We start from the raw sequence: 24,620 nt of genomic DNA on the forward strand, positions 1-24,620 counted from the left end.
AGAATGGATAGCATACGTAGATGCCGTAGTGGAAACAGCCAGGGAGTGTGTAACAACTGTGTATAAAGATGGGAAAAAGCGAACTTCTTGTTGGAATGATCAGGTCGAGGCAGCTTGTAACCAAGGCGTTTCAAGAACTGTTGCAGATAGGGAAAAAAGATAGATGAAGCGGCCGTAGCCACAATTAAGATAGAGCCCAATCATTTGCCTGGTGTGAAAAGCCATCTTCAGGGCTGCCGACATTGGGGTTCGAACCCACTGACACCCACACCGCCACCCCGTATTCAAGCTGGCAGCTATGTGATCTTATTGATATGTCAGTAACGTCATCAACAACACACAGGGTTTACTTATAACAGGAAACCTATATGTGTGGAAATAAAACCTCATTTAATTTTCTATCTCAAAGGACAACTGAAATATCGGCCTCGAAAGTCAGAAAAATAATAGTATGAGATAAATACGATAATGACTTTTCCCGTGAGCGCGATTGCAGTTAAGAAAATATTACATAGGCTACGTGATCTTGATTTAGAAGCACTTCGACATGTCCTGTATTTTATAATTTTCATAATTAAAAAACGTAAGTTCTTTTTCTTCGGTTTTTGTCCGACTTGACGTGGAGTGTCCCGTACAGGAATGAAAGGGATGAAATTAGGATCTTTTATTCTTAATTTGGAAGTAACGAACATGAATGTAGCGAGAATGATTGCTGGTGCAAACAAGTGGGGACAATGGCAGGGGGTATTCGGAGTGAGGAGAAAAAGGCTAAGTTAGTAATAGACTGGATAGATGAAATCGTACGGATAAACCGGCTTTGATGGTGGAGTCATGTGAGGCGAATTGAGAATAGTTTACCCAGAAATTTAATGGTCTCGGCCGTGGATAGTAAGAGGAGTAGAGGGAGACCAAGGGGACGATAGTTAGGCAAAGTTTTTACGATGTAATGTTAAGGCGGGGGGGGGGGGGAATTGTCCGGCCCCGCGGTGTAGGCAGCAACGCGTCCGCCTGTCACCCGGCGGCCCCCAGTTCGATTCCCGGCCGGGTCAGGGGTTTTTAATTGTAAATGATTAATACCCCTGGCCTGGGGCTGGGTGTTTGTGTCGTCCTTAACGTTCTTTTTCTCACATTCAACACTTCTGCAATTACACTTACACGCAGGTTCCTATCATATGGTGAAAGTAGTGGCAGAGGTCGATGCCACGAACTAATATAATTTTTTTTTTATGGTAAGAGGTGTTGAACTAAACGAGGACACTGAGCTAGTTACAGAGAGAAGTTTTTGGAGGCGGTTAGTTAATTCACAGAGGCTTGCGGACTGAACGCTGAAGGGCATAACAGTCAATAATAAAGATGTATATATGTTCGTTAGTTTTATTCCATACAAATGTACATCCGGGATCAGCTCAAAATGCTAGCGCTCCACCGTCTAAGCTACACAGGCCGGCGTCCGTAGATTTACCGGCAAGTAAAAGAACTGCAGGTCAAAATGCCGGTATCTCTACTTCCATGAAAGCCGTAGAATTATTCACTGGGCCGTAACACCAATTTCTTCAGCTTATCCATGTCATTTCTGGGGTCACCAGAGGCACCAAGCCTCATTCTGATTTTGGCCGGGGTTTTAAGACCGACTGCATAGGGTCATAACACCAATAACATTGTAATCATTGTTCCATCCAGATTTATGTCTTGTTAAGACTTTTCACTATGAGCTGTTTTTTTGTTGTTTTTTTTGTTTTTTTTTTTGCTAGTGGTTTTACGTCGCGCCGACACAGATAGGTCTTACGGCGACGATGGGACAGGAAAGGGCTAGGAGTGGGAAGGAAGCGGCCGTGGCCTTAAGGTACAGCCCCAGCATTTGCCTGGTGTGAAAAAGGGAAACCACGGAAAACCATTTTCAGGGCTGCCAACAGTGGGGTTCGAACCTACTATCTCCCGAATACTGGATACTGGCCGCACTTAAGCGAATGCAGCTATCGAGCTCGGTGAGCTGTTTTCAGCAGTCTTAGTGTTAGTTACTGTACGCCCTATATAAGACATGAAACCTGGAACATTTGAGGCCGTATTCCCTCTGCTAAGTCAGATTCATGGCTCATCCTCTTCTGACAAGAGGGGCAAGATTAGCATTTGAGTGCCCTGAGCCACCAGGCACCGACCTGGTAACCATTGCTTCAGGCTCCGCTGGTCCTCTAATGCTAAACGCCGGGAATTAGCACATTTAACCTTGCATACTTAAGATCGCGATACTCTTATTGCAATAGGCTCTCTCCTCTTCATAAGAAATATCCGTCATGGTAACTCAACAGATTTCGTTTTCTCTCTTACCCGTTACTCTTCTGAATCTGATTATTCTGACAAATTTCGACACGCATTTTATTCGGGTATTCGTTGCACATCATTATCGCTGCTCGGGCCGGCTGGCGCCTTTTCGGCGTTTAATGCGACTTAGAATTTGAGTTCATTCACGGATATACTTCCAGAGAAGCTGTAAGCTTAATGCCAAAAATTGTGACATTTTGAAATTTTCATCCCACAAAATAAATAAATAAATAAATAAATAAATAAATAAATAAATAAATAAATAAATAAATAAATAAATAAATAAATAAATAAATAAAGTCATTAATTAATTAATTAATTAGTTAATTAATACAGTGTTTCCAAATCAAATTAGCGTATCGTTTGATAAAATATTTTTCCAACGGACATAATTTTTACGTAACATTTCCTGCATTTTCTTTATTGCGTTATAATTTTACATATTCTGTTTACCATTTTCTACAGAAGAAACAATTTCTTAACTACAACTGTCTTTGTAATGATCAAACATTTAGTATTTTGTGTAGCCACCCTTAGCAGCAATCTGTGCAGAGACCCTTCTTGACATAGGCCTACTTGTAATGCATGTTCTTGCCTGTTCCTCCATATATGGGCTGTTCCAAACCTCAATGAGTCTTTCTAGGAGCATGTTCTTTCTCGTAATGACACTTTTTATAGTAATTTGTTTTTTCAGTGTCTTCCAAATATTTTCTATTAGATTCATTTTTCATTCCAAAAATACTGTATCATATTTTTCTTCGCGAAAAATACTTAATTGAATCTCTACTCTATTACTGATACTCGCACTTTGGATTGTACATTTTCTCTACACAGCAAAGCATAGAAATGTGAATATGAATTCGCTCTCTCGTCCTCTAAACCCAAGAAACATATCCACAATATGCTTTTCCGTGCAGCGGAGAAGATGCATGAGTGCGAAATGCGAGGGTCTGTAAAATAGAGTACCGGGGCGTAGACGATTCTTCACAGTACACCAGACAACTGAACCAGTTGCGGCCGGTGGTCTATCAGTAGTTTTCCCCACAACTCTTTCTTTGCTACTGACCCGTACCACCGCACTCATTCAAGTCTTCGGCGCGAAAACAAACTAATTCACTGCTGCCAACCCTCACAAAACGCGGGATGAAAGCCGGAGGTCCAATTTGAATCAAAATGACTGGTCTCAAATATTACATATCAACATAATTATTTATTCTTCTTCTTGTAATATTAATAATATGGCAAACAAGATCGTAAATTATAATTTAATTTTATTGCATGCGAGCATGGAGATTTGGCTGGTGCGTGCTCGTATAGGGGTTTGTGAGGACCTCTTTACTGCTACAATACTACAAACTCTGCCCAAGTGAAAGCCTCTTCCCACTCCCTTCCTCCCCCCGAAACCGTCCATCAGCGCGCTTGACCCTTACATCTCATCCCCCTCACCCACTCTATATCCTCGGACGGAAGCTTGAGAGTCCGTGACTTATCTTCAACCTGAAAACATTTACCAGTGAACTGCGCGCTGAAAGTCAGTCACCTAAGTTTGATATTGCCGAACACCCTTCTTTATTGATTAAAGTTTATAGTTTTGCAACGAAATGTAATATTGTTTTGCATTATTCGAGTCCAATATTTGACTTCAAATGTCGAGAGAAAATAAAAGAACCCTTTAGTTCTCTAGGGAGGACACCGTCCGGGAGTCCTTAAGGGCCAGCAGCTACTGTACTGAACATCACTATCAATACAACGCATGCAACGTTATTGAAATAAATATTACATTTCAATTATACCTGTTAATGATTGCTGTGAATTAAGGGGGCGTGAATAAGGCTACTGGTTCTCCATCCGGACGGCTAAAATTCAAATCCTTATCTATCCCGGCTTGGAATTTTCACTTGAAAGTTCACGTAGCATCAGGAAGGGCATCCGGCAATTTCTTTTAAAGAAAGTCAAAAGCAAAATGAGTCAGGGTGGCTTCAGCAATTCCACAAATACCTCGGTTAAGCTGAACCTTGTCTGAACGGTCAGCGCACTGGTTTTTGGTTCATAAAGCCCAGGGTTCGATTTCCCTGGGTCTAGAATTTTAACTGCGTATTTAACTCCTTTATGTCGGGGATTGAGTGTTTGTGTTCGTCTCAATCTAATCTCTTGATTTACATACATACATACATACATACATACATACATACATACATACATGCATACATACATACATGCATACATACATATATAATCTACTCCATAATGCCAAAACACGCAATTGTGAATACTAGACATTATATCTGGCAGATCTAAAATATCCCACTGTCGGCAGCCCTGAGTGTGATTTTCCGTGGTTTCCCATTTTCACACTAGCCAAGTGCTGGGGTTGTATCTTAATGAAGGCCACGATCTATTTCTTCCCACTCCTAGCTCTTTTCTGTCCCATCGTCGCTATAAGACATATTTGTGTCGGTGCGATGTATAGCAAACTGTATTTTTTTAAACTAAAATATCGTGTCGTTCCAGTGTGATAGGATATAAGTGGAACTGACCAGATTAGAAGTGAATGTATGAATATATGTGGATTTACCTGACCTTATATTCCTCATCATTTATCAAGTGTAGTGGCCTCATGTTAACATTATCTTTTCGTTGCAGGTAAGAATCAGCAGCACTGATATAACTACATACCAAACAAAGAGTTCGGTAAGACACACAACAGTAATTTATTTCTAAATTAGATATCAATAGCTTACTAAATTAAGTTTTACTGTAAGTTACTGTATCCCTTATGATATGACCTGTTCATCTCGTAATGAAGTGTTCAAATTTGGTTTCTGTTTATTGTTTGTCTACTGAAGTGATATTCTACATACTAATCAGGTCGGTGATGAGTAAACGAAAGTACCTGTTGAGATTAAAATATTGCAGTGATAAGTGATTGGGAGTAACCGGTATACGTGGCTCGGCTACAAGTGGTGAGAAGCTTCAGGACGACTGTGCTACGCATTCGGCTAGACTCCCGTCTGCCTTGATTAGGGTTGTGAGATTGAATCCCTATACCCGCATTTGAGAGTGACTCAAGTCGATAATAGGGTTGCCCAGATGAAGCGGCTAAGACGTGCTCGGGTCGCTCGGAAGGACGTGAGTTCCATTACCCTTAAGGAAGTCAAAAAGTTGAAAAACGAGAGGCACACACAGCCTACACCAGCAGTGAGTACCAGGTTAATTCCTGGAGGCAAAGGCGACCAAGTGTAGATCTAACCACTTTATTACACTTGGTGCCGATGTTAAGGATGGTGGCAGCTGTTACCTTCCACTCCTCCAAATGCCTTCATGGACGGTACGGAGATGGCTTTTGGCATATCGATAGATTTCTTGGCACGTTAAAGAATCTCATTTCAAAGCAAAATTTCGGCCCTCAGTGCCTGTTAATCTCCTTCTTCTACCGCTTTGACTACATCTGTGGGGTTGCGGGTGTGAACTGTGTCACAGATATGTGGATTTGGCCCTGTTTTACGGACAGATGTCCTTCCTGTCGCAACCATATATGGAGGGATGTAATTACTATTGCTTGTCTATGTGGTGTTTGTTAGTATAGTGTGTTTTCTGAATATGAAGAGGAAAAGTGTTTAGACAAACACGAACACCCAGTCCCCGGGTCAGAAGAATTAATCAGACTCGATTAATATCCCCGATCCAGCCGGGAATCGAACCCGGAAACCTCTGAGCCGAAGGCCTCAACGCTGACCATTCCGCCAATGAATCGAAACCTCAGTGCCTGTTAATACGGATAGTAATTGAAGGACCAGTAAAACACGTACGATTACACATTGTCAGAAGACACTTTACCCTAGAAGCAAATCATCTTACACTTTGTATACTAAATAGAGAAAGGCGCGGTTTATTACTTCCAGCTTGACTTAGATTACACAAACCTAGCGAGTTGATGGTGCGGTTATGGGCGCACAGCTGTGAGCTTGCATTCGGAACTTAGTAGATTTAAACTTCCTCCTGTCGGCAGCCCTGAAGATGGTTTTTTCCATGTTTCCCATTTTCACACTAGTTAAATTCTGGGGCTGTACCTTAATTAAGGCCACGGCCGTTTCCTTCCCATGGCGTCTCCGAAAACCGTAAAAGCAGTTGGTGTGACGTAAAGCCAGTAACATTATTATTTCTTCCTTCCCACTCCTGGCCCTTCCCTGTCCCATCGTCGCCATAAGACCTATCTGTGACGGTGCGTCGTAAAGCAAACTGAAAAAAAAGAGATGGATTACATACTTTGGAACACACGTGGAACTATGATTATTACTTGTGTTGAAATCCAACTTAAAAGTAATGCAAATTGTTTACATTTTAGAACTAGTTACCTTTACGTGTGAATATTTTATGTATTCATATTAATCATTCCTCCTTTTAACTTTGCTTAGCTTCGTGATATAGAGTCTTTTGCGTGGTGGTGTATGGTATGAACTCGAATAATAATTAACTTATTTAGAAGCATAAAATACCAAAGGTAATAATACACAGAAATGTAATTAAAGCTTGTTACAGGCGTTATAATTAGAGTGAATTGTATGCCGGGGAATTGGTTATGTCCTGAAAGATAGTGTTTACTAATTTCTCCTTATACTTCCGAACAAGTATTTTCCGTAAAGATTGTAAAGTCGTACATTTATGACGCATATATATTTCTATAAAGTGGCGTATTGTTGTTTGTTTAAATATCGTACGTGTTAGAATAGGTTTAAATATTATAGCTGACTGAGATCAGACGACATATTATTTGTGTATTGCATTTTTACAGTGACGGGATAGGAATTGTGCAGTTTGTTGTTTTTTGAGGTGAGCATTTGTGTTATTCTAAGACTCAGATGGAATTTTTGTTTTCTGCAAAGTGAGCTGCAATGAATGCTTGGGTTGCACTAGCTAGCTCTGCAAACCTATGGCGTGGCCGAGCCTACAAGTATAAAAGGAGGAAGATGTAATCAAGAAGTGACTTATTATATTGAAGCAGTGAATGAGTGAGGTTGTAACGTTGCTCACACAGTATATTTTTCTTTGTGAATCAGTGCAGGAAGTGTGAGGTGGTGATTTAACGTGTAAATTGGTATGGTTTTTAAAGCATCTTTATGTTTAATCTAATTCCACGGTGTGAAGATGAGCTTATTGCTAACGCTTCTCATTTAGTGAAATGTGTAGTGTAACGGTATTCAGTATACGCCAGTAATCTTCAAGATTAATAGCTCGTTTTGGGACAACAGTCCGTATGTTGTTAAGTGAGCTCAAGTCTATATTGTCATCAATTTCATCGAAAGGAGAAGTCGGCTCCCGTATGCGTGCTAGCGTACAAACTAACTTTCTACCAATCGAACTCGGAGCCTCTGCATAGGAGGCTGTAACGCTACCGCTGTGCCACCGAACTGGCTACAGTAATACTAAACCATCTAAATTTAGTGTAATTACACTGTTGATTATCTTACATCTTACCAGGCAATTGACTACTCAGATAACAACTTGTTCCTGCACGTATCTACAGTCCTAGCCGTAAAACAATCTGGAGAGTGATAACAATATTCCAAACCAGCTGATCCTTACCATTCCTCAAATTGTTTAACGATATAAATTGTGGAATCGTCCTTGCAGCTGCCTGGAGTTTCTGAAGAATATGTCAGCCTGCAGTCGTCGGGGATCAAATCTCCGTCCTCTGAGTAAGTGGTGACCATTTTATCTCCTTCTTCTCTGAAATGTCGTATAGCTATTAGTGCCGGGATATCCCAGGACGGGTTCGGCTCGCCAGGTGCAGGTCTTTCTATTTGACTCCCGTAGGCGACCTGCGCGTCGTGATGGGGGATGAAATGATGATGAAAACAACACATACACCCAGCCCCCGTGCCATTGGAATTAACCAATTAAGGTTAAAATCCCCGACCCGGCCGGGAATCGAACCCGGGACCCTCTGACCGAAGGCCAATACGCTGACCGTTCAGCCAACGAGTCGGACTCCTCCTTCTCTGTTCGAGTGTAACACAAAATGCACAAACATGAATTTGGAACCTTCACAAATTAATTCTTCTTCTTCCATTTTCTCCAGACCTTGGTGGGTTCGCGGTTCCGAACTGCCTCTCACATGTCTGGCCCATGTTTACAGCCGGATGCCCTTTCTAACGTCAACCCTATGTGAAGGGCTGTATTCACTGCTGTTTGTTTCTGTGGTGGTTGGTAGCGTAGTGAGTTGTGTCTATATGAAGAGGAGTGTGGTAGAACATACAAGTCCCCGAGTCAGGGGAATTAACAGTCAGGGGAATTAACCAGATACAATTAATTCCCCTGAAATGTCGTATAGCTATTAGTGCCGGGATATCCCAGGACGGGTTCGGCTCGCCAGGTGCAGGTCTTTCTATTTGACTCCCGTAGGCGACCTGCGCGTCGTGATGGGGGATGAAATGATGATGAAAACAACACATACAACCTGCCCCCGTGCCATACAACCGAAGGCCTCGACGCTGACCAAGGAACAGGACTCTGGAATAACATTAAATGGAATACAGAAATGAATTGTAGATATTCAGTATCGAAGAAAAGGCAATGCTGTATCTCTGATGTCGACCCCCAAGATGACACAGTGCACGTCAATACAACTCGAGGAGGCAAACCGCATTCTACGTCATAGAGGTGTATGATCAAAGAGCTTTGTCGCACGGACTAACAGGATTTTAACAAATAATATTATTTTCTTTTATAAAAGCCTGTTTATCTCCTCGTGGAGCGCGTCTTACTGGAAACTGCTATCACGGGGATTGGTTTTCTGCTCATTACGCCACGCCTCTTGTCCTGTTTCTGCTTCGTATTAATTGTGATGAAGGCAGAAACCGCTGCTGAACGGTAATGTAAGGATAGAGATCGAAAGAGATATGGATGACATAAGAATAAACCACTTGTGGAAAGCCATCGCAAGTGCCATCTTGTGTACCAATCTCTCCCGAATATTCGTCAACGACTGCAACCTGTGGGGCAGGGAAGGAACAGTTGCATTCGTCGTTTCCACCAGTACAATAGAACATTCATGATTTACAGAAGAGGAAGGAGAAGAAGCTAGAGAAGCAACTTCCTCAGTTGTTTACCGCAGCCTTTTTCTGTGGTAAAAGACGAAGATTTTGTAACTTGGATTTACGCTGTTTACGACACTTAGCTGTTAGCCTGCATTCGGGAGATGGTGGGAGATGGTGGGTCCGACTCCCACTGTCGGCAGCCCTAAGTATGGTTTTTCGTGGTTGCCCATTTTCTCACCAGCCAGTTCCTTAATTAAGACCGGGCTGAGTGGTTGAGGCGGTGGCCTTCTGTCTCCAAGATTTGATCACGGCTCAGTCCGGTGGTATTTGAAGGTGCTCAGATACGTCAGGCTCGTGTCGGTAGATTTACTGGCACGAAAAGGAACTCCTGCGGGACTAAATTCCGGCACCTCGGCGTCTCCGAAAACTGTCAAAGTGGTTAGTGGGACGTAAAAGCAACAGCGTGATCACTGTTACTTAATTAAGGCTACGATCGCTTCCTTCCTAGTCCTACCCTATCCCACTGTCGCCATAAGACCAGTCTGTGCCGGTGTGATGTTAAAAAACAAACCACAAAAACATGTATTGGATTAAACCTTGCTTAGTTTTGTCTGATAGCATGACTATTTCCTCATCTGGTGATATCGCATTCCAGAACCATATGAACAGTGTGTGATGATGATGATGATAATAATAATGTTATTGGCTTTACGTTCCACTATCTACTTTTACGGCTTTCGGAGACGCCGAGATGCCGGAATTTAGCCACTCAGCCCGGCAACAGCGTGTGACACTCGATCGTCAATGTATTTTAAAATGTTGGGTTCTGTTCTACAGGTCCTTGGACGTCTAGAAATGTAAATGGTCCAATTGCAAACATTTCTTGGAATTGTTAAGGGTGTGAGTGACGATCTGGTGAAAGGCACAGCGGGATTGTGGAAAGCGTGCTGGAGGTACAGCACAGTTTTTTTTTAATTTATTTGGCTTTAGATCAGTTACAGACCAAACAGCCATCTGGATATTACAGTACGCTGGTTTGAACTTTACAATTCATTACAAGTAATTGTCACAGTGTGAAATATATACATATACATATAAAAGACATAGACGTTGCAAATCATTACATTCAAATCACATAATTTCACAAAAAATCAATCAAATTTGTAGACAAGTTGTACAGCACAGTTATTTACGTACATACTTATTGTACATAGTAAGGTGCGGCTAGGGGCTGCAAAAAGCAGCAGGTACGGCGACTGTTCGTCCTCAAAACTGATCAGCAACTTGTATTACCTTCCTTTGATATTCTACACTGAAGTTGTATGCCTTTGCTGGCGAGATCTAGTGTTTACAGTGCACTATGTCGTCTGGTATGGGCTAAACCAATTTTGTTACTTTCATTGACCTGTTTCAGTCTTATCCTTGGCTTTGACAATGTCAAGTAGGTTATAAGTTATAACCTATAAAAGGAAAACAAAGAAATAATGAGAAAAATAAGAAAATATCAGTCAAAAGTTCTAAAGAGTATTTAAAAAATAGGGTCGGACGATGTACAGTATTTATCCTCTCACATGATGCCGTGCAGGCACCTAATAATTTACGTATGTTTGTTATTGGTAGAATTTGAGTGCGGTAAGCAATTCCATTATACTTCCTTTGTCCCAAAATAATAGTCGCATTTCTTTCGCAAGTAATTTATTGACAATAAACAATATAGAAAGGAATATACTTATAACACTAATACACCACACCAAGCCGATGCTACTGACAGTACTTTCAGCTGCATCTGATCACTCAACACGTTCTAAGACAGCACGAGCTGATATGACAATATCTGAATCACACTGTAGAACAAGAGGTATACAACCCTTTCGTTGCAGTTTCTGTTTTCCCATGTGAGGCAGGTTGTAACAGTTCCTTCCATGAACCTTCATGCATTCAACCATAACTTGTTGCAGGGTCAGGAAAACATTATTCATTGTCTCAGCAGAAAGGTCATTGAAGGTTATTTCAACAGCAGTAACAAGTTCATCTACTGTGGATGTTTTCCCTTGATATTGGAGAGACTGTATGGCATGGAAGAAGCCGAGATCTAGGACATTCATATCTGGGCTATTTGGAGGCTGACAGTGCAATTGTATGGTTAGACTAGTATTAGAAGCGGCTTCTTTAAACTCAGGATCAGACGGATCAATGTGCGGTTTTGCATTATCCTGTTGTATGTAGATGGGTTTTGATGCTGTCCATGAAGGCCATTTTAACGGGATAGCAGGAAGAACTTTCTCGATGAGCATCTTTCTGTATTCGTCCTGTGTAGCGGATTGGCTAGGTTTCGTAACTAATAGCCCCCTAGGCCTATTTTTGCTACTGCGTTTTGCTGGTTCCTGGACGATGAATGGAAATACCCCAAGTTTACCATCAAAGTACTGGTTACGCATTGAATCAGGTCGGGGACGTGCCGATCCTGCTAGAAACATCACCTTCGTAATGAAGCGTTTATTCTGGCAGGTTCGATGTGGATAGGGTTCTTCAGCAGTAAGGTACATACATACATACATTATCATTATAGACTGTTATGCCTTTCAGCATTCAGTCTGCAAGCCTCTGAGAATTTACTAAACGTCGCCACAATCCTCGAATTGCAACTAGTGTTGTGGCTTCATTTAGTTCTATACCTCTTATCTTTAAGTCGTTAGAAACCGAGTCTAACCATCGTCGTCTTGGTCTCCCTCTACTTCTCTTACCCTCCATAATAGAGTCCATTATTCTCCTAGGTAACCTATCCTCCTCCATTCGCCTCACATGACCCCACCACCGAAGCCGGTTTATGCGTACAGCTTCATCCATCGAGTTCATTCCTAAATTAGCCTTTATCTCCTCATTCCGAATACCCTTCTGCCATTGTTCCCACCTGTTTGTACAAACAATCATTCTTGCTACTTTCATGTCTGTTACTTCTAACTTATGAATAAGATATCCTGAGTCCACCCAGCTTTCGCTCCCGAAAAGCAAAGTTGGTCTGAAAACAGACCGATGTAAAGAGTTTCTTCTGGGAGCTGACTTCCTTCTTACAGAATACTGCTGATCGCAACTGCGAGCTCACTGCTTTAGCTTTACTACACCTTGATTCAATCTCACTTACTATATTACCATCCTGGGAGAACACACAGCCTAAATACTTGAAATTATCGACCTGTTCTAGCTTTGTATCACCAATCTGACATTCAATTCTGTTGAATTTCTTACCTACAGGCATCAATTTAGTCTTCGAGAGGCTAATTTTCATACCATACTCATTGCACCTATTTTCAAGTTCCAAGATATTAGATTGCAGGCTTTCGGCACAGTCTGCCATTAAGACCAAGTCGTCAGCATAGGCCAAACTGCTTACTACATTTCCACATAACTGATCCCTCCCTGCCATTTTATACCTTTCAGCAGATGATCCATGTAAACTACGAACAGCAAAGGTGAAATATTACAGCCTTGTCTAACTCCTGTAAGTACCCTGAACCGAGAACTCATCCTACCATCAATTCTCACTGAAGCCCAATTGTCAACATAAATGCCTTTGATTGGTTTTAATAATCTACCTTTTATTCCATATCCCCCAGTATGGCGAACATCTTTTCCCTCGTTACCCTGTCATATGCTTTCTCTAGATCTACGAAACATAAACACAACTTCCTATTCCTCTCATAGCATTTTTCAATTACCTGGCGCATACTGAAAATCTGATCCTGACAGCCTCTCTGTGGTCTGAAACCACACTGGTTTTCATCCAACTTCCTCTCGACGACTGATCGCACCCTCCCTTCCAAGATGCCAGTGAATACTTCGCCTGGTATACTAATCAATGAGATACCTCGATAGTTGTTGCAATCCTTCCTGTTCCCTTGCTTATAGACAGGTGCAGTTACTGCTTTTGTCCAATCTGAAGGTACCTTACCAACACTCCACGCTAATTTTACTACTCTATGAAGCCATTTCATCCCTGCCTTCCCACTATACTTAACAATTTCAGGTCTAATTTCATCTATTCCTGCTGCCTTATGACAATGGAGTTTATTTACTATCCTTTCCACTTCCTCAAGCATAATTTCACCAACATCATTTTCCTCCTCCCCATGAGCTTGGCTGTTTGCAACACCACCAGGATGATTTCCTTTTACATTAAGAAGATGTTCAAAATATTCCCTCCACCTCTCCAGTGATTCCCTGGGATCTATTATGAGTTCAGTAAGGTAAAATCCTCCTTTTTCTGCAGCCATGTAAAACCATTTTTCGTCAACATGAATCCGATCGAACATGTCCTGAAATCTTGCTCTGCGTATCAAAATTGCCAGATCCAACATTGACAAACAAAACTGCAAACGCTTCTGTTCTCCTGTGAAGTTCAGTGTTGGTTTTAGTCTTGATGAAAATAGTCGAACAGCTTTTTCTTGGATTCTGCGATGCACTGTTGATTTTGCCATACACAAAGCGACAGCTACAGATCTGAAAGTCTTTCATTGATGCAATGGAATGTTTTTAAGTCTATCCTGATCTATGCATTTCTTCTTTCTACCGACTCTCCCTTTCATTCTAGCGGAGACATTAGCAACCATGTTGTCATTCATTATGGAGTTCTCACCTTGTTTCCATATGCGCTCTATGGACCGTCTATGAACGGCAAATTTCACAGCACTTTCCTTTATTGCACCTCTTTGCAAGATGCCATTATTACTCACACGAAGTAAATGCTCTTAAATGGCCCTCCTCTGATCATCTTCAGTATTTTTCACTCTTCCCATTTCTTAAATGGCACTTTATCACTGCATATGTAAACGGTACGCACTTCGTATTGACATCTATTGTACACACAAAGCGTCTGACTCACGTCACTACCACTGCATTCACCGATAGCTTGCGTTGATCTGAACACCTCATGCGACCACCTACCAAGGTCATGCGCATATGTCCCAGACAGCTAAACCAGTTTATATGCTCTGCGACTGAGCAAACATCACTGTTCTGTGCTTAAAGTGCTATTACGTTGCCGTTGTTAGCAATAAAAGCTCGTTGACGGAATACGACTATTATTTTGGGAAAGAGAAAGTATTTCCACGTTATTTTGAAGAACGCAAACATATGACATTCGACATTGCATTACATAAATTAAATAAATAAATAAGTAGCTCGTTCAGTGTAGCTGGCTTATGTCGATACACTTCATTATTCAAGGTCCCCAAAATGTAGAAATCAAGAGGTGTAAGGTCTGGAGACCGTGGTGGGTACTCAACAGCTCCTCTTCGACCAGGTAGATTTTCATCGAAGTCAGCCAGACCTTTTCTTATGCACATCCTGAACAGTACCGTCGACTTCAAATTTATCCCGAATACGATACATTTTTGTACGTGTTGGTGGCCGAGTTCCATACACATTAAGCCATTGTCGTTGTACCTCCATCATGTTTTGGTACTTCCAGTACCACTTCAATACGGCCTTGCGTTGCTCAGACGACAATCTTACTTCATTCATTGCTGCACTGACATTTGCTGTAAAACGCACGCCAAGAGTGTCGCGCCATTCACGCGACCTTCATCATCTATTGAGCAAACAATGGACTCCGCTACCGTGCAAGAATTGCAACTATATGTCATTTTGTTCCAAAGATATTAACTATCAAAGAGTATCTACATTTTTAGGGAACCCTCTGTATTATGTCCAACCTTTACAGTTTCAAATGAATAGTGAATGTGGCCTTTCACCTTCCTTAGGAGAATGTTTTGACGGCCGCTATTTTATAAATATCATGCAAGTTACATTGGTACTCTCCATTCGGCACAGAATTCAGCTTCTCTGGTTAAGAACCAAGTATCCATCGCGCAGGAAGGCGAGATTCTCTGCCAGCTATCGGGTAAATACTGGCTCATTTATATATTTGATGTGCTCTAAACGTCACCAAACACTCTCCTGTGTGATCATGGCGGACAGTTTAATGACCATCATAACTAATTATTTAACATCATGGTCTTTTTTTATCTCAAGTATTCAATATAATTAACTAACAAAGAGGTCGTCGTTCCTTCTCTTTTTTTTACTCCAGTCGTTCCAACCTTAATTGCCTCGAGGCATATACTATAGCAACTAGCATGGGGCTGAATGCTCACAGTAACTAACCGGAAAATATTAAGAAATCACAGTCTACTACTGCTTCGCCGTGATGATTATCGATACTTATTTCAGATGCGTGTTACTTGGAAATAGATTCTATCTGGTGGTTTTGTTAGCAAGTATCCCGACTTCCGAGCGTTGATTAATTTACACCTCTATATGGAGAGCAATCTTAATTATAAATTGATAATTATAAATCGATCGTGTGTATAAATATCAGTATAGTGAACTGTGTGAGAGCAACATATCTCTATATTAAGTCGTCCTTGGCTGCAGGCCCTAAACTTGGTTCTCAAATCCGGTTCTCCAGAAACTTTCAACAAATTCCTCGACTTGCCATGGATTTCCGGATTTAAACTACTACGTTTGAATTCGTACGTTCGTCAGAAATTAATAGTTTTAACAAGGATAAACGCTAAACAGCAAATAATTAGAAGTGCATTATGTCCTTTTCGCGCTTGTGGAATTCACTTCTTACAAAGCCAGTTTGACACATCCCTGGTGACTAATTAAACTGTCATCCACTTCAATTAAACTCGTCGCTGCGCGAGCAAAACCTCGAATCCCACAATCTCTTTCTATCTGTTATTTTCTTTAAGATTGATCACGCCTCCCAGCCACCTGCGAATATGCAGTCCATCAGAACAATTTTCGTTGTGTTCATTTTCGTATGCTAGTGTGTAAAGGAGAATGAACCTTAAGTAGATTATACTATATGAGTGCGTGAATACGTCATGCAAACATGCGTTTCTACTGTGCGGTACGGTAAAGTTCATTTTCCTTTACACATAAATTCACCTGTGAAACTAATGTCTTATTTATTGAGTCACCGTGGTTCAGTTTCTTATACTACCTTAACCATCAAGACATGACGCATGGATCCTGAGGACCCGATTACGCAATAAAAGTTTCGCATTTCTTTTCGTTGATAGCATTTGATTCGAAACTTTAAAAATGAATTCATTTTAAAGATTGAACTGAATTTCTTGAACACAAACAAACTAATTGGAAACAGTGGTCACTCTTGTAAGGTCGGTAGTGTATGGACTGTCTGCAGTCACTATCATCTGTCATTCAACTTTATACACGAGGAAAGATTCTCCAGTAGGTCTTGAACAGGCGGATGAAAAACGTACTCGTTTTCGCGTCAACGACGAAAACCACAAAGTTTGCATCGCCTCAGCACATTTAATACCTTAAAGTATTTTATTTCCACCTGTTGGAAGTGTTGGCTCTCTCACGATAAAGGTCGCTTCTTAGCAATAACTCAGCCTTTCCGGATCAGGTCAGAGCTTCTCGTAAGACACCATCTTGTAGGTTTATAGAATCATGCAAAGTAGGTTTCCATTTTCATCATTATTATTATTATTATTATTATTATTATTATTATTATTATTATTATTATTATTATTATTATTATTATTATTATTATTATTATTATTATTATTATTATTATTATTGTCAATGGACAACTTTGGTCATCACTCACGTGTACTGGTGGATGCTGAAACAACCTGTAAAACTGTTTTCCGGTGATAAATATGTTACTGTGTGTAAATGGAATTATATGGGCCTAAAATGTGAATATATTATTTGGAACTTTAAAAAAGTGGATAATCTCACAGTATTTATTCTCGCATTATTTAAGGCGAGTATGAGGAAGCTTTTGTTGGAAATCATACTGAGATTAGTTGTCGTCGACATCAAAAAATTTACAATTTGTTTTACGTCGCACCGACACAGGTATTATGGCGACGATGGGATAGGAAAGGGCTAGGAGTGTTAAGGAAGCGGTTGTGGACTTAATTAAGGTACATTCCCAGCATTTGCCCGGAGTGAAAATGGGAAACCACGGAAAACCACCTTCAGGGCTGCCGATAGTGGTGCTCGAACCTACTATCACCCGGATGCAAGCTCAGAGCTGCGCCCCCCAAACCGCGCGGCCAACTCACCCGGTGACATCAAGAACTGAGGCTCGGCGAAGTCGCTGTTGAATTGCCTGCGAGGTTTGCTTTTCATATAATCTCGTTGCAGTAACAACTGAATTTTAAATCCTTTGTATCTAGCGACGTCCTATTTTGCCAAGTTACTCTCCATTCTCAACCCGCCAATCCATTCCTGGCACTCATTGACCTTTTCATCAATAACCGTCGGAGTACAAGGTAGCTTCAATAAATAAGTTCACAAGAGCTCGCACGGGGAAATGTCACTTCACAGGTAGTCTAGATATAAGGATACACAGTGGTAGGGCTGTGATGCACATTACTATTTAACATAGTAACCATTCTTGTCCAAGCAGCTGTTCCAATAGTACAGCAAAGCATCTCTGCCGCCAAGGAAGAAATTTGCGTCCAGTCCCTGAAGCCATGTCATGATGGCATGATGAACGGCAGTATTATCGTTAAATCGCATACAACCCAGGTACTCCTTCAACAGTCCGAAGAGATAGAAATCACTGGATGCCAGGTCGAGAGAGTAGGGAAGATTGTGTAGTATCTCCCAGTGGAAGCTTATAACAATTCAAGCGTGCTGTTGGCTGCGTGTAGTCTGGCGTTGTCGTGCAGCAACATGCCTGTTGAGAGGTCTGAGTGGTTTTCTGGGAATTGCTAGCCGAAAACGCTCCAGTACTTGGCCGGACAGATCGTTGCTTATCTTGCTCATTCGTCCTACTGTAATCGAACTCAATGCCAAACCGGTTTCCGTGATATTCGTGCCGTACACCTCAATAATTTTCCGATGATGTGCCTTTCAGACGCAAAAACCGGATCACAGTACGCACATATACGATTGACCATGTTTTCGTGCACGCGGCCATCTTTCAGCAGATATTGCGGGGATCTGACTAAACGAAGGCTATGCAACATCTTAAAAGTGGATACATACATGCGCGCCGAACTTCGTAACGTAACCACGTAACACCAAGGTGAAACGGGACAAGGTTACACACCGCGATTGCGGTGTAAACTTTTGCACAACGCGCTGCTCCCTGTAACATGCAACCTACCAGCGTTTCTTCAGTTGAGATGGTGCAGCTTTTAAAGACGGAGGTTGTTGCAGCAGCCTATATTTACTTGTATTATACAAGCAAAAGCAGAGAGGAACAGAGGGGATGGTGACAAACTCAGTTATATAATGTATAACTTACGTAGAACTACACATACGGAGCTCAATAGTTGCAGTCGCTTAAGTGCAACCAGTATCCAGTATTCGAGAGATAATGGGTTCGAATCCCACTGTCAGCAGCCCGAAAGATGGTTTTCAGTGGTTTCCCATTTTCACACCAGGCAAATGCTGGGACTGTACCTTAATTAAGGCCACGGCCGCTTCCTTCCCACTCCTAGCCCATTCCTATCCCCGACCTAACTGTGTCGGTGCCACGTAAAGCAACTTGTAGAAACAAAGAAGGTTCAAATTTGCTGGCTGACATGAAGTTTGGGCCGGTGACCTAGATGTTAGGCCCCTTTAAACAGCAAGCAAATAATACATGAAGTTTCAAACAGTTAGAGGGCATGTTACCAGAATGTCACCTATAGACTTTGAATACCTTATCAATTTGATGAGATATCGTTCAAATTGTTGAAAGCCACAAAATTTCTTTACTTCTGTTCATTTCAATAAAATGCAACCTGCTTTCCTCGATCCAATCTACGCTTACTGGTCAAGCAGACAGAGGCGAATGCGAGGTTTTGTGTACGTCCATGCTTGCTGTAACTTGCGCGTGCGCGCGCAGCTCTTTGTTGTGACGCAGGAAAAGCGACAAGCATTTGAACGCACTGAACGTTGTTCCGTATCGTTCATATTACGGGTTACGTTACGCGACTTAGTTACAGAGTACCGTCCAGATAGGAACGTGACGCGGTTACGTTACAAAGTTCGTTTGCAAGTCTGGACACGCCTTAATAGCTGCATGATAAATCTATGGTCATACGCTTCGGTCCTTGAGGAAAATTCTAACACGAGGGGGACTTTGTAGCCCATGAGAGCACTTGTTCCTTTTTTTTTTTTTTTTTTTTTTGTAGCACCTTTGTCTGTCTGTTAGGTCATCAGCCCAGAGGCTGGTTGGATCCTCAAATAGCACCACCAAAGGTTATGCGGTTATAAGGAAACCGCAAAAACCAATGGCAGCACCAAAATGAGGCGTACTAGGCAAGACGAGGAGTGAGGTAGTTTGCCATTGCTTTCCTCACTGGGTCAGAAAGTGTTATTGCAGCACGACTGACCCTATGAGCAACACCTTTCAAAACACTCAGATGCACTAGTCGTGCTTTGAATGTCATTACTCAGCACCACCCATACCCCAGCAGCCTCCATATTGTCACAGCCATGGATGAGACTGGGACTTCGGTGGAAGCTACACTTTACTCTGGCCTGTGCCAAGAGATGGATACAAAAGTACTGTATCCATCAAGAAATGGCAGCAGGCAAGTAGCACCTCTATAGTTACATAAAGAAAATATAATTGTAAGTCTAGTACAAATGGCGGATTGAGTAGCGCAGATGGTGGGACGTTCGTCTCCTTTTCGCAAGGTTGTATTGTTTTGTTTTCGGCGACGAAGGGATGACAGAGAACGAGGACTCGTACCGCGTTGCCAACTCGCTCGGTGCTGAAGGTTGCGCGTTCGAATCCCTGAATAGTATGTCAGCATTTGTGAGTGAGATAGTTGTTCCAGTAGATTTACTAACACCGATAAAGAACTCCTTTATATAGCAAGATTTCGGCACTCCAGCGTCTGTCAAAATCAGTAGTAGCTGAAGGAATGTTTACAAATATCAGCATTGTTATTCTCATTATGTAGGGTAATAATGTAATTTTTTTAGTGATTTATTCAGAGCATCCCATCGACTGAATCTTCACAGAAGCAAATATTCAACACAAGTCAAAAAAGAATGGTGATTGACCAATAGTACTGGTCAAAAGTTCAAGACTACATCCGATTACCATGAAATGTCTCCTAGAACGTAAACGTCAGTCCTAAGAAAACCTGAATTTTTCTTTGAACACTTGCATGAAATTGTACGTAAACACCGCAAAAATGTTTGCAATATCAAGGATGCAGTACAATAATAAAGTTACAGAATGATATTATTTATTGTGTCACAGAGACATACAACCTTAAAATGCAAACTTTTACCAACTCAAATGTTGTTCTTGTAGTATCTAATTCAAATGAACAGTAATAATGAATTCGGTGACAGTTTGTGACGTGTGTATGAGAGAGACAGAGAGGGTTGTCCCTTCCTAACTCTATCTTAGTACCGTGAATGGTCTCCTCTGGCAATGTTTATGTCCCTGACATGCTGCGACATGCTTGCGATCAGTACATTGACCTTATCTTGAGGAAGAAGGTCCCATTCCATTACGGTGACTCTAATTAGGTCTGGGGGTGTCTGTGGAGGTTGTGAACTATCAAAAACAGCCGTATTCAACATGACCCATATATGCTCAATGCAGTTCATGTCCGATAAATTACTGTAGCTGGTCATTTCATATGGTTGATACCTGAATCTCTGATGAAATCCCTCACTGATGATCCTCGATGAGGGCCAGCTTCGTCGTCAACGAAAATGAATTTAGCATGATATTCATCCCCAAATGATTGTACAAATGGTCGAAGAATTTCATCTTTATACCGCTGGGCAGTTAGCATCCCTCGAATGTATATCAACGGTATTCGATGGTCGTGCAAAATCCCAGCCCAATACACCACCAGGTACTTTCCACCGCGTACTTTATGTCTCCTCGCCCTTTGCCATCGTGTATCTAACCTGTGTGATATCTGTGTTTCATCTGCTAACATGACATACCTACGCCATTTATCCAACCCCCAATTCAGATGTTGTATGGCCAATTTTCTCCTCTCAACACGATGACAATTGTCTAGTGGAACACGTCGAATCGGTCGAAATGACCTTAATTGGGTACTATGCAGCCGATTGCGTACAGTTTGTGCAGATACACCGACTCCGGTTGCCCTCAAACCGTAATTTTCATTGTCGTTGAGCAGTCGAAGTTGGTCTCTGCGCTGTTACGCGGATATACCGATCTTGACGTGGCGGTATCACCCTCGGTCGACCTTCCCTCGGTCAGTCAGTCACATAATTGGCCTCACGGTACCTTTCCCACGTTTACACTGCACTTTGAGTAATCCCTACGATGCGTGATACTGCTGCTTGTGTATGTCCACAAATCTGGCTCGGTCAAACTGGGAAATACGCATTGCACATGAACCATAAACACTAGCTGAAGCTCGTACTAGCACTACTAGCTTCTATCTGAAATGGCATAGTTTACCCCAGAGACCGTGGGCAGTGACACCTGCTGTATTGTAAACTAGCAATTGCATTACATGTGTGTTTACAGTGCCCTCTTCTACTTATAACAGGACTACACACTCCCTACTGCATAATGTGCCTAATCCCACAATATTCCAAACTTTTTTGACGTGTACGTATATTTTGCCGGATTTCATTTTTTTTTTTGCTAGGGCTTTACGTCGCGCCGACACAGATAGGTCTTATGGCGATGATCGGATAGGAAAGGCCTAGGAGTTGGAAAGAAGCGGCCGTGGCCTTAATTAAGGTACAGCCCCAGCATTTGCCTGGAGTGAAAATGGGAAACCACAGAAAACCATTTTCAGGGCTGCCGATAGTGGGATTCGAACCTACTATCTCCCGGATGCAAGCTCACAGCCGCGCGCCTCTACGCGCACGGCCAACTCGCCCGGTGGATTTCATTAGACCAGTTGTTGAATTGTTAAATATCTAGGAGGGAGCCAGTCCAAAATTTCGCTACTTTTAGATAAGTGATCCATTCTTTGCTTTATGTCCTTGCAAGTATTGCCACCGAGATATTTTGTCATGTGGAATTAGATGAGTTTACCTCTGAGATAATTTTTTTTAAATGCTATACCAGTTTTTCCTGGTGCTTTTATATATTTCAAAGCTAACTTGAAACGAGCTACTTACCCTCGTGTATCACGCATTTACCACGAAGTCACAGAGCGAACTATTAGAGTCAGCTTCTTCCCCTTGGATAGTTCAATTTTGCTTTGAACGTGGCACAAAAAAGAAAACCATTTCTGTATTATTGGACTTAGCGTCTAGATTGGTCGGTTTATTTTAATTTAATGGCGTATGATCTCCGGAGCGGCCTGGTGAAGGTCTTTTGAGTTGACAACAATGGGCGACCTGCGTATCTGCAAAGATGGTGTCCGCCTAGTATGATATCTAATACTGAAGACGACAGAGGAGTTAACAAAAAAAAAAACCATGGCACTACAGCCCTTGAAGGGCCTTGGCCTACCAAGCCACCGCTGCTCATCCCGAAGGCCTGCAGATTACGAGGTGTCGTGTGGTCAGCACGACGAATCCTCTCGGCCCATATTCTTCGCTTTCTAGACCGGGGCCGCTCTCTCACCGTCAGACAGCTCCTCAATTCTAATCACGTAGGTTGAGTGGACCTCGAACCAGCCCTCAGGTCCAGGTAAAATCCCTGACCTGGCCGGGAATCAAACCCGGGCGTTCGGGTAAGACACATGCACGCTACCCCTACACCACGGGGCCGGCGAAGAGTTAACCAATGAAGTTTAAAATCCTTTAACTGGGCGGGAATAGAAACCAGCACTCCCTGGACTAAAGGCTCAACATTCGCCAGTTATGAACAATGCAAAACAAAAGTTTGAGGAAAAAGAGCAAGTAAAATCCTGTTAATAACACGGCCCACACAGGTACCGAGAGCTACAACTCTGAGCCAAGACTGAATCATTGTGATTTCTTATGAAAATTGCCAGCTATTTATTTATTTATTTATTTATTTATTTATTTATTTATTTATTTATTTATTTATCTGAAAGCCTTCGGGCTAAACAGCGATCGCCTCGTGGGCCAAAACCCATGAAGGGTTTGTTGTTTGGTCTGATTTATTTATTTATTTATTTATTTATTTATTTAGATTACAGCCACGAGTTGGTGTAAATTATAGTATTAAGTATTGTGTAAATATAATATATATTATTGTATATGATGATCTTGAACTTCTGTCCGGAAGACGCCGTAATTTCCGGCACATTCTACTTGCTAACCGATTAGGAAATTCTATTATGTCTCGCTGGCCCGGCTCCGTGGTTAAATGGTTAGCGTGCCGGGGTTACCCGGGTTCGATTCCCGACCGGGTTGAGGATTATAACCTTAAATTTGTTAATTCCGATGGCTGGGTGTGTGTGTGTGAGCCGTCTTCATCATTAGAATTCATCACAGGCGCGCAGGTCGCTTATACAGCGTCAACTCGAAAGACCTGAACCAGGCCTTTTCGGAGGCCACAATCCATTATTATTATTATTATTATTATTATTATTATTATTATTATTATTATTTATGTTTTACTGAGTCGTCTGTCGTTTGTTCTTAAGAAATGCTTGTAAAACCTTGAGAACAAATTAACTGGTCGATATAAATTTATGAACTAATATCCTTTTACACTGTGTAATCTATCTGAATAAATAATAAAATAATTTATGACCATTGCAATATGATTAAAACAATCAAATAAGAATAAAATACTTAATAACCTCACGCTTGTGCGTCAATTGTAATCTAATTCAAAATATATGTATGAATAACTGAATAAATCACTAAAATAAAAGAAATTAATGAAAATAATTAATCGAAATATCTATAGTATGAGCGCCAGAGTTCACCAGAAAGCATCCTTCGAATTTTGATAAAACATGACAATTCCCTCTCTCCCAGGGCGTGTACATAAACCTTCTGAAAACGACCAAAATAGGTAGGAGCTGCACCTAGGTTCATCAATTCATCAATACTCCACTGATTCTAAAATAACTAACTATATTCTGAATAACATCCGTGCGTGAGCACCTCATCAACACACCAAAATATATATACATAAAATATACACATAAAATACCGCTGGAAGACTCCATATTTACAACAACAACAACAACAACAACAACAACAGTGGGACACCAAAAGCGAGGACCAAGTTACCATTTGCAGTCAGTCCGTTGAAAGTTCATTACAAAGCACGTAATTATATGTGGATGAATACCCTTCACTGTCTGTGTATCAACACAACTTGCATATTCTCAT

Source organism: Anabrus simplex, chromosome 2, assembly GCF_040414725.1.
Source record: "Anabrus simplex isolate iqAnaSimp1 chromosome 2, ASM4041472v1, whole genome shotgun sequence".
Classification (NCBI taxonomy): Eukaryota; Metazoa; Arthropoda; class Insecta; order Orthoptera; family Tettigoniidae; genus Anabrus; species Anabrus simplex.